This window comes from Aedes albopictus, chromosome 1 (genome assembly GCF_035046485.1).
Source record: "Aedes albopictus strain Foshan chromosome 1, AalbF5, whole genome shotgun sequence".
Taxonomy (NCBI): Eukaryota; Metazoa; Arthropoda; class Insecta; order Diptera; family Culicidae; genus Aedes; species Aedes albopictus.
Genome location: NC_085136.1, coordinates 184996630 through 185007988, shown reverse-complemented (window position 1 = coordinate 185007988; position 11359 = coordinate 184996630). Strand labels below are relative to the sequence as shown.

The 11359-nt window shown below is 41.1% G+C and overlaps 2 pseudogenes; both read left to right on the top strand.

Moving 5' to 3' along the window:
* The first annotated feature begins 9033 nt into the window (after positions 1-9033).
* LOC134290295 (NADH-ubiquinone oxidoreductase chain 6-like) lies at positions 9034-10102 on the top strand (annotated as a pseudogene).
* Positions 10102-10910, top strand: LOC134290286 (cytochrome b-like; annotated as a pseudogene).
* The last annotated feature ends 449 nt before the right edge of the window (positions 10911-11359 follow it).

The following is an 11359-nucleotide window of genomic DNA, read 5'->3' as shown; positions in this document are numbered from 1 at the left end:
TGACCTACGAAGCCGACTTCGAACCCCTGGACCACCTCTTGTACTGCATCTGGACTAGCCATTCTCCGAGTCCACGCGCCACCTCCTCTGTAGCTCCCAGACGATATGGGTGATAGCCGTTGAAACGGCATTCCAGCTAATCTCATCCCTACACATTCTCTGGACCAAGTTGTCCGGACTTGTGTCCTCCCCGCATGTGGCAAGCATGCGGTCACGCATTGTGCGAAAACGCGGGCACACGAACAAAACGTGTTCCGCCGTTTCCTCTAAACCATTGCACACTGGGCATTCGGGAGAATCCGCATGTCCGAACGGTGTAGATACTGTCGGAAGCAACCATGACCTGTAAGGACCTGTGTCAGGTGGAATGAAACTTCCCCATGGCGCCTATTAATCCAACTATCTAACCTCGGTATCAACCTATGGGTCCACCTTCCTTTGGTGGAACTGTCCCACGCGCGCTGCCATTTGACCATAGAGGCCATCCTGACAGTCTTGCGTATGCCTCTTGTGCCGCGCATTTCGAAGCGCTCCATGTCCTCACTGATAAGAATGCTGATAGGCACCATACCAGTAATGACACAGAGAGCGTCGTGTGACACGGTACGGTACGCGCTTGCAACCCTCAGACACATAAGCCTGTAAGTACTTTCCAGCTTCCGTCGGTAGCATTCAGTACTTAGCGCGGTACCCCACGCCGGGCCGCCATACCTAAGTATGGACGTAGCAACACTAGCCAGAAGCTTGCGCTTACTGGCGTACACCGCTGAGCTATTGGACATCATCCGGGACAGTGCCGCAATAGCTGTGGAGGCTCTTTTACAGGCATAATTGACGTGGCTACCGAAGATAAGCTTATCGTCGATCATCACGCCCAAGTGCTTGACAGAGCGCTTCGACAGGATAGTGCATTCTCCTACACTGATCTCCGTCTGCTGCGCCGACTGCATGTTGTTAACAACCGTCACCTCTGTCTTGTGGTGAGCCAGCTCCAGTTTTCTGGATCGCATCCACGCCTCCACAACCTTGATCGAGTGGTCGGTAGTCAACTTCACCTCCTCGATCGTTTCACCGTAGACTTCGAGCGTAATATCGTCGGCAAATCCGACAATCTCCACTCCCACTGGGTACTCTATCCTCAACACCTCGTCGTACATGACATTCCATAACACCGGACCCAGGATGGAACCTTGCGGGACTCCTGAGGTTATGTGAAAGCACTTCCGACCCACCTCCGTGTCGTATACTAGTACGCGATTCTGGAAGTAGCTTCCGAGAATCTTGTACAAGTACTCCGGTATCCCCAGACGCAAGAGCGCATCGGCAATAGCAGCCCAACTGACGCTATTAAATGCATTCCTTACATCCAGAGTCACTACCCCGCAGAAGCGAATTCCCCTCCTCTTAGGCTCGAGTGCTTTCTCGGCGGTTTTTGTAACCGACAAGATAGCGTCTACGGTGGACCTCCCCTTCCGGAAGCCATACTGGTTGCTCGAAAGACCATTTACGCCCTCAGTGAACCGCAACATTCTATTGAGGATGATCTTTTCGAGCACCTTCCCCGCCGTGTCAATCAAGCATATTGGTCTATATGCCGACGGGTCTCCGGGTGGTTTCCCCGCCTTTGGCAATAGTACCAGGCTCTGCCTCTTCCAAGCTTCTGGGAAAACTCCCTCGTCCAGGCATTTCTGCATAGCAGACCTGAACATCTCGGGAGCCTCTGCAATAGCTACTTTTAAGGCCAGGTTCCACCTACGAGGGCTTGGCCTTGGCCTAGCCGCCTCTTCTTCTATCCGCTGTCTGCTGTTGTTGTAGTCGATACTGTAGCGAACCGCCAGGTGGTCGCTGTGAGTGTAGCCATCATCTACTCTCCAGTTCGGACTACTTGTTAGGCCAGGACTACAAAAGGTCACGTCAATAATTGACTCCGCTCCATTTCGACTATAGGTACTCTTGGTACCGACGTTAGCCAAGTCGACATCTAAGATGGCCAGTGTTTCTAGCAGGATCTGACCCCGCTGGTTCGTGAAACGGCTTCCCCATTCCACAGCCCAGGATTTAAAGTCACCCGCTATTACCACCGGCCTTCGTCCTGTTAGCACGGTCGTTAAGCGGTCCAGCATTTGCGTGAACCGCTCGATCGGCCACCGCGGAGGCGCATAACAGCTACAGAAGAAGACCCCGTTTACTTTGGCGACCACGAAGCCCTCATAGGTAGTAGACACCAACTCCTGCACGGGGTATTTACCCGTCGTCCATATCGCCGCCATTTTCCTGGTCCCATCCGAGGCCCAGTTGCCGTTGCCGGCGGGTACTCGGTATGGGTCCGAAATGATGACGATATCCGTCTCCCACTCAGAAACCGCCTGACAAAGCAGTTACTGAGCCGCATCACAGTGGTTCAGGTTCAGCTGCGTTACCTGCACTGTGATTTGTTGTTCACTGCGGCTTTCTTAAAGGCCGGGCACCCTGGACCACCCATCGTATGTCTGTTTTTCGAGGTTTTCCCGGTACAGATCATGCAGATGGGCGGACTCGTGTAGCTTTGGGCCTTATGACCTTCAGCGCCGCATCGCCTACACAGTTTGCGCCTGTCGGGGCCTTTGCAATCCCACGACTTGTGTCCTGGTTCCAGACACCTAAAGCAAACCTCTGGTGGCTCGTGGAATGTCAAAGGACATACGCACCAGCCCACCTTTATCCGCCCTACTTTAACGGACTTTTTAACGTCCGCCACAGGTAGCTGAACCAGAGCTATCTGTGTCCCTGCTGGCCCCTTCCGCAGCCTGACGGCTGTGGCGGCCACCTGAACATCGCACTGTTGCCGCAGTGCCGTGACGAGCTCTTCCGCTTCGGTGATCTCGTCTAGGTCTTTGACCTTCAGAGTCGCCTCATGCGTAAGAGCCCTCACCTCCACTCCATCACCAAGGACCTCTTCTGCCAGCCTCTTGTAGGCGGCGCCCTTGTGATCCTTCTCGCGCTTAAGCTCCAGGATCATTTCGCCCGTACGAGTACGTCTGATACTGCGTACGTCGGCTCCAAGACCCTCGAGCTTGGCGTCGCACCTCATCGCCTTCAAGACGTCCGAGTATTTCGACTGTTCGGTCTTGATGACGATAGCGTCACCTTTTTCGCGCCTGGCACCTGCCTTCCTACGCCTTGGCTTGGCGACCTGCACTTCTGCCTGCGTGTGTGTGTGTGTGAGAGAGAGAGAGTATATGTGTGTGTTCTTTTAGCTCCAAAAGAAAGCTACAACATCCTAGTAGAACCCTATTGAATTTTATTACGATCGGACATTTGGTTACCGAGATATCTTTTAAAGAGTACTTGGAAGTAATACAGGTTACCTTTTTGACAGATTTTTGACCAAGTGTATCATAATGAATATTTTAGCCGTCTGTCAACCGATTTGAGTTCTCTTGGCAGTAAATAAAAGCTACAGCATCCTAGTAGAAAGCTCTGAAATTTTATTTCGATTGGACATTTGGTTACTAAGATATCTTTCGAAGAGTACTTAGGAGTTATACAACTAAACTTTTTGAGATTTTTAACAAAGTGTATCATATTAAATATCTCAGCCGTTTGTCAACCGATCTATGTTTTCTTGGCTCCAAATGAACGCTTCAACATCCTGGTAGATTTCCCAGAAATTTTATTTCGACTGGACATTTGGTTACAGAGATATCTTTCGAAAAGTACTTAGGATTTATACAACTATACTTTTTGAGATGTTTGACCAAGTGTATCATAATAAATATCTCAGCCGTCTGTCAACCGGTACGATTCTCCTGGCACCAAATGAAAGCTACAACATGCTAGTAGAATACTATACAATTTTATTAGGATTGGACATTTGGTTACCGAGATATCTTTCAAAGAGTACATGGGAGTAATACAGGTTAACTTTTTGAGAGAGTTTTGACCAATTGTATCATAATAAATATCTCAGCCGTCTGTCGACCGATTTGGGTTCTCTTAGCACCAAATGAGAATTACAATATCCTTGTAAAAGGCCTTGAAATTTTATTTCAATTCGACATTTGGTTACTGAGATATCTTTCGAAGATTTTTATTATTATATTGTTGCCTTGTTACCTTGCATGAGCTTTTGACCAGTCTATGGGAAATTATTTTTATTTATTTTTTGCTGATCTCATATAAAGCGTTTACTAGCAGGTTATTGTTTTCAACAAAATCATAAATAAGAAATTGCAAATAAACAGGAATTCTATGAAAACTAATAATATGTTATGCCCGTGTAGCTGCCGGCTTAGAATAGCACTACGGACCCCCTGTTCCGGGGGTAAAAGTCCACCAAACAGGGAACCCCAATCCAAGGTGTCAGGCGACCCGTGCTGATGGATGAATGATTGAGGGGGTTTCAAAGATGCTCGATCGTTAACGGAGCCCGTAACGTGGGTAGATCACCTTTTCGTGTTGAGTTACGGAGTAAAATCTACCGAAACCTAGTGTCGTCCTACTTTTCCAATTTTGGAATATGCGTTCTGGCAATTCAAGGAATCATAGTATTTAGTCCTTGTCACTGGTATCGTGGTGGCTTACGGTCTCTGAATAAAACTTAGTTAATCAAGTTTACTTTGTAGATAGTTAAAAACCTCGCCGTTCGAGGCTAAACTTGATGCAAAGGACATCAAATCGGGTTAGGGATCCATGTATGTACTAACTCTTCAAAGACAGGTAAGTGCTGGTATGCAAGGAACGTACTAGAATCCTTATTACGGAACATATGTTCCATTATTGGAATGGTATTGCTGCTAATGTTAAAACCCGGGTTCTAAACTTCTTACTGGGGAGAATTCAGCAGTATAACAAGGGTGATGCTAGGTTTCCGATGCATGGCCAATATCAGTACTTTTGTTTTGTTTTCTAAGAATACAAAACAAAAACTGTATCAAAATCGATACTTTATTGCCCCTCAATGGCAATTTATTAATGCGACATGCACTACACTAAGGATACGGGTAATGTCCCAATAGATCTAAAAACTGGTCGCAGTGACAAACCCGAACAGGAATAAGAAAAAAAAATAATATGTTAAATGAAAGCTTTGAATTTATATATTGTGGGAAAAATACAAGAACCGGACAGCCAAAATAATTAGCTAATGCCAAAACTGATTAACATAGTAGATATAGGGTGTGGGCACCGGTTTTGGCCAGTCTAAAAGAAATATTTTTTTATAAAAATAACCCAACCCTATGAAAATTACCAATGTGTCAAATGAAAGGTTTCAATCTATATTTTGTTTGCAAAATGCAGAAATCATGTCAATACTTGATTTTTATATTAAAATGGCACTGGTCAAAATAGAAGCATTGCCGCATTGGTCATATTCTCAACTTTGGTTTCTATTTTGGCCAATCACGTGTATCTCTTATGGGAGTGGCCAAATTAGAAGCACTCTGGCCAAAATAGTCATTGGGAGCTGGTTTTTTAGGGAATTTTTTTCTCAGTTTTTAATCAAAATTTATGGTTTTCACAGCTGCCATCATCATATTATATTAGGATCTACTAGTAAAAAATAAATTTATACCGATTTAGAATGCAACAAGCTGAAAACGGCACTATGGCCAAAACTGAAGCTTCTACCCTATCATTTTTGTCCTTTTTACACCATAACCATGAATACCAAGTACTTCGGAGCTAATTTATTCGACTGGTTAAGAGATATTAGACCGAGTGTATCTCGCTGTTTTTCTTATCGATTTGTTAATCGATTCAAGATCTTTTGGCAGGTTATTGATTTGATCCATCTGACATAAAAATTGTCCTAATAAATATAAACCTAAAAACATACTTAAAACATAAACAGCACAAAGTTAATTACGTCTAAAATATTCTATAAAACGGTTACGCAGCGTCGAAGTTTGTATATTGAAGTCGAAGATAGGAAAAACTTGGCTGAATTTCATTGTCATGTGTCTAGTCGGAGCATGTTGCCCGTATAAAGTATTTGAGCTACCGAGACTAACGAAACTCCTGTTACGCAGGGGCCGTTCAGGGGCGTAGATATCGATGTTTGCCAATATGTTATGCGAATCGATTTCACCTTTGAGCAATTTTGCCACAAAAGTGGCTTGCGACGCATAACACCGGTCCTCCAGAGTATCGATCCCCAATAAACGACAGCATTCCGCATATGGAGGCAGGCTTTCCGGATCACGCCAGGGAAGATTTCTCAGAGCATATCGCACGAATTTCTTCTGCACGGATTCAATTCGAGTTATCCATCTTGTGTGAAATGGACACCATACCACAGCAGCAAATTCCAGAATGGAACCTACCAGAGCACAGTACAGTGACTTCAAGCACAGTGGGTCTCTGAATCCTTGGCTCATCTTAAGAACAAAACCAAGTTGCTTGTTTGCTCTCGAGACGATGTCGTTATAATGCACGTTGAATGTCAGCTCTTCGTCTAGCAGAACACCGAGATCACGGACACATTGCATTCGTTCTAGTGTGGCTCCGCACAGTGTATATGGGAAACGAATTGGATGTCGCTTCCTACTGAACGATATAACATGGCACTTCTCGACACTCAACATCCAACAGTTTCTTGAGCACCACGATTCGAAGGTATTTAGTAACACCTGCGACAATGACAATCGTCCAATCCACTAACAACGATGTATACTTTGGCATAAAAGAGTCTGGTCCCTGGAGGAAGAATGAGAGATGCATCGTTGACGAAAAGCGAAAACAGTAGTGGTCCAAGGTTGCTCCCTTGTGGCACTCCGGATAGATTTGTGAACGGCCTCGATTCGTACGTGCCGATCTTCACACACAGCGTACGTCTGGTAAGGTATGATTCGAACCAATCAATAAAGCCAGCTGTTACACCACATTTCGCAAGTTTACGGAGAAGGATTCGATGATCTTCGCGGTCAAATGCTGCTTTCGCATCCAGATAAACCGCATCCACCTGCTTACCAGCATCCATGGCACGTATGCATTCGGTTGAAAAATCGACAAGGTTGGTGACGACGGATCTTTTAGGGAAGAATCCGTGCTGATCTGTAGAGATGTAATGTTTGCAGCTATGGAGCAGGGAGTCGTTGATGATAATTTCAAAAGCCTTCGAGCACACGCATAGTGAAGTAATGCCACGATAATTACTCACGCCACGCTTATCACCTTTTTTGAAAATTGGAAAAAAGATAAGATCTTTTCCAACTGCTCGGGAATACACACTGCCTTAGAGAGCGATTGAAAATAATTGTCAGCGGTATTTGCAAAGCTGAACATTTCTTCAAAAGGGCTGCAGGGATTCCATCTGGTTCTGGGCTGTATGAAGACTTCAGCTTTGATACTGCTCCTGCTACATCCTGCTCTGAAACCACAAACATGTCGTAGCTGAAGGCGTCACGTGGAGTATCTTGTAAGGCAAGCTCAACCTGCGCAGGCCCAGCTACAAAATCGTTGAAGGCGCGTTTGAACTGTGCAGCAAAAAGTTCACATTTATCGGCGGCACAGTTGGCTGTTACCTCATCAAGGTACATCGATGTTGGTAGGCCGTCTTCATTTCTTTTGGAGTTTACGAATGACCAAAAACGTTTCGGATTGGTTCGGAGGCTCTGCTCTGTTCGAAACTTATAGCGAGAATACAAAAACGCGTTGTAGCTCCTGTATTCTCGAGTTGTCCTGTTCAAATCTAGTTTAGCTTGTTGTGATCGATGATTACAATAGTAACGCAAAGCAGAAGATCGGCGGCGTTTCAGCAGACGAAGTCGACCATTGGACCAAGGCAGTTTGCTGGGCGGCCGTCGCGGCGGGACGTGTGTCGTAACTGCTTGCAGCACGGAGTTAGTGAAGAATCCAACAGCCTCGTCAATATCTCCCATTAACTCGAGCTGACTCCAGTTGATTTGCATCAGTTCTGCATTCAAAGACTCGAAATCAGCTTTTCGAAAGTTGATTTCGAACAAAACAAAACATAACAAAAGATACCATATTCCAGAATATGTAAGACATTTTTTAAACATTCTATACAAGATTCTGTTGGATGAACAGTGAGCGCCCCTTATAAACTGGCAACACTGCCGCGATGAGCATTGCAGAAGTGTATGTTATTTGTTTATATGTTATACCTTTTTAGTCAATAAGGGTGTTATTACACTCTTTGCCCAGACGCCAAATATTTGACCACTTTTGACAGATAAATTTTGGCAGGTTGTTTGACTCTGTTTGTCCCTATTCGTTTTTCGAGAGTGACAAATATTTTTGTTTGCCAGGTACACCTTGGTCAAAATTTAACTGTCAAAAGTGGTCAAATATTTGGCATTGGTCTAAGAGTGTCATACTAGCTTAAGTAAACCTTCCGAGAGAAACACCAAATACACGATAGCCCTAAGTAACATCGCGCGTAGTCTTTTCTTTTGCGATCGTGTAATCGTTCTTTATTTCGGAGGTTAACCAACAGGTTATGGGCCCAGTTGCGCGGCGCGAGTGAGAAGAAATTGCAGCGAATCGAAAAGAAATTAGAGAATATTTCTGTTGATTGTTGATGGTGTATTGTCGTTCGGCGGCAGAATGGCGGAGGCGAAGATCCAGTTCGAGCGGCTCAACAATTTCAACTGGGCGAGTTGGAAGTTTCGTATGGAATTGCTGCTGGTGCAGAGTGATTTATTAGAAATCGTGAAGGAGCAAAAACCGACCGTCGTTCCTGTGGGATGACTGTAGACAAACCTAATACCCCTTTACATACACAAAAAGTTAAAAAAATATATACTAAAATAACTCTCATAATTTATAAAATTTAAATATAAAAATAATAATATAAATAATATTAATATGTACTATAAATTCTAATCTTAATAATGTGCAAAGAAGATGTTTTCGTCTAGAAATAAAAATAATGCACCCAAAAATAAATATAATAATTATTAAATAATATATATATAAATTTATCATTAGTTTTAATAGTTTAAAAAAACATTAGTCTTGTAAACTAAAAATAAAAATTATTTTTTTAAAACTTCAAGAAAAAAGATTCTTCCTTTTCATTAACTCCCAATGTTAATATTTTATTATAAACTATTTCTTGATATTATAATATTAATTATATTAATCTGTTTTATTACTAGTTTTATTTTTATACAAATAAAACACCCTCTTGCTATAGGTCTAATATTATTAATTCAAACATTGTTAACTTCTTTATTAACTGGAATATTTATAAAAACCTTTTGATTCTCATATGTGCCATTCTTAATTTTTTATAGGAGGAATATTAGTTTTATTTATTTATGTAACATCTCTTTCATCTAATGAAATGTTTTCTATATCAATAAAATTAACATTTATTAGTATTTTCACAATTATATTATTCTTAATATTTTTTTCATTTTTTGATGAATCAATCATTGAACCTTTTATTAGTAATAATGAATTACAGTAGACGTTCGATAACTGCAACATGTTTACGTTTCACTTAGCGAACGAAAATCCGATAACTGAAACGCCTGACAGTGTCAACAAACCATCAACTGACGTAAAATGAACGTGAACTTCATCCGACTGTTCATTTGGGCTAACATGGCGCACAATTTTGACGGATGGCGGTGCGATAACTGCAAAATTGTTGCACTTATCGGACTTGCAGTTAAAAAGCATTGCAGTTAAACCGTTTGCACCGACCGAACGTCTACTGTAATAAAAATATCTATAATAAATATTTTTTTAATAGAAGATATCTGGAGCTCGATTTGAATAGGTCGTATGTGCTTTTGTCGATTAAAAATTCGATCAGTTGGATTCGCTCATAATAGCGAAAACCGTTGAAATCGAGCAAAGTTGATACAAACAGCAGATCCCTCACAAAACAGGCTTTCTGTTCCATCATTGAAAGTTTGCAAAATATCTGCCATATTGCTACAATGACTAAAATAAACTGATCGAATTTTATATCGACAAAAGCACATACGACCTATTCAAATCGAGCTCCAGATATAGTTTCATTAAATAAAATATATAATTTTCCAACTAATTACTTTATTATTAATGAATTATTTATTTTTAACTTTACTAGTAACAGTAAAAATTACAAAAAAAAAACTATGGTTCATTACGACCAATAAATTAATGACTAAATCATTACGAAAGACTCTCCCTTTATCTGGAATACCTGCTCCTTCTAATATTTCAGCTTGATGAAATTTTGGGTCATTATTAGGATTATGTTTAATTATTCAAATTTTAACAGGATTAGTTTTAGCAATACATTATACAGCAGATATTGAAACTGCTTTTAATAGAGTAAATCACATTTATCGAGATGTAAATAATGGCTGATTTTTACGAATTTGCCATGCTAATGGAGCTTCTTTTTTTTGCTTGTTTATTCATTCATGTAGGTCGAGGAATTTATTACAATTCTAATTTATTTATTCCAACATGAATAATTGGGGTAATTATCTTATTTATAGTAATAGCAACAGGATTTTAGGATACGTTTTACCTTGAGGTCAAATATCTTTTTGAGGGGCTACTGTAATTACTAATCTTTTATCGGCTTTTCCATATCTAGGAACATATTTAGTACAATGAATTTGAGGAGGATTTGCTGTTGATAATGCAACTTTAACTCGATTTTTTACTTTTCATTTTATTTTACTCTTTATTGTATTAGCATTAACTATAACGCAGTAATAAATTACACCATTGATTATACGTCGTTTTCAAAATTTGTTACTGAATTCATTTATTATTTTTACATCAAACTGGGTCTAATAATCCATTAGAATTAAACTCTAATGTTGATAAAATTCCTTTCCATCCTTATCTTATTTATAAGGATATTGTTGGATTTATTATTTTTATATGAATTGGATTTATTTGAAAATTTAATTATTTATTAATAGATCCAGAAAACTTCATTCCAGCTAATCCCTTAGTTAGGGGTAGGCGGGGCATTATGGACACCCGGGGCAGAATGGACACCCTCAGTATTTTGAAATATGTGAACTTTTTTGAACTTTTAATGAATGGAGAATATAGTCCATTTGTCTAAAACGTAGTTTCAGGAAATAAACTTTCGAAATTAAAATTATACTTGATTTTACACGAAAAAGTTTCGTCCTCCGTTTTTTGTGCATGGAAATTATAATTTTCACACCATCTAAAATAAGATTTAGTGATTAATTTATTGCAGGTCGATTAAAACCTGATATTTCTAGAACACATGCAAGTAGTTTTGCTGTATCTACATGCTTAACATGTTTATATTTTCTTTTTTTTTTTTTTTTTATCTTTATTATCGAGATTTTCAGCCTATGGCTGGTTCATCTCCTGGAGGGTTTGGAGAGGGCTTCGCAGTGAGAGGCCCACCTGGCGATGATTA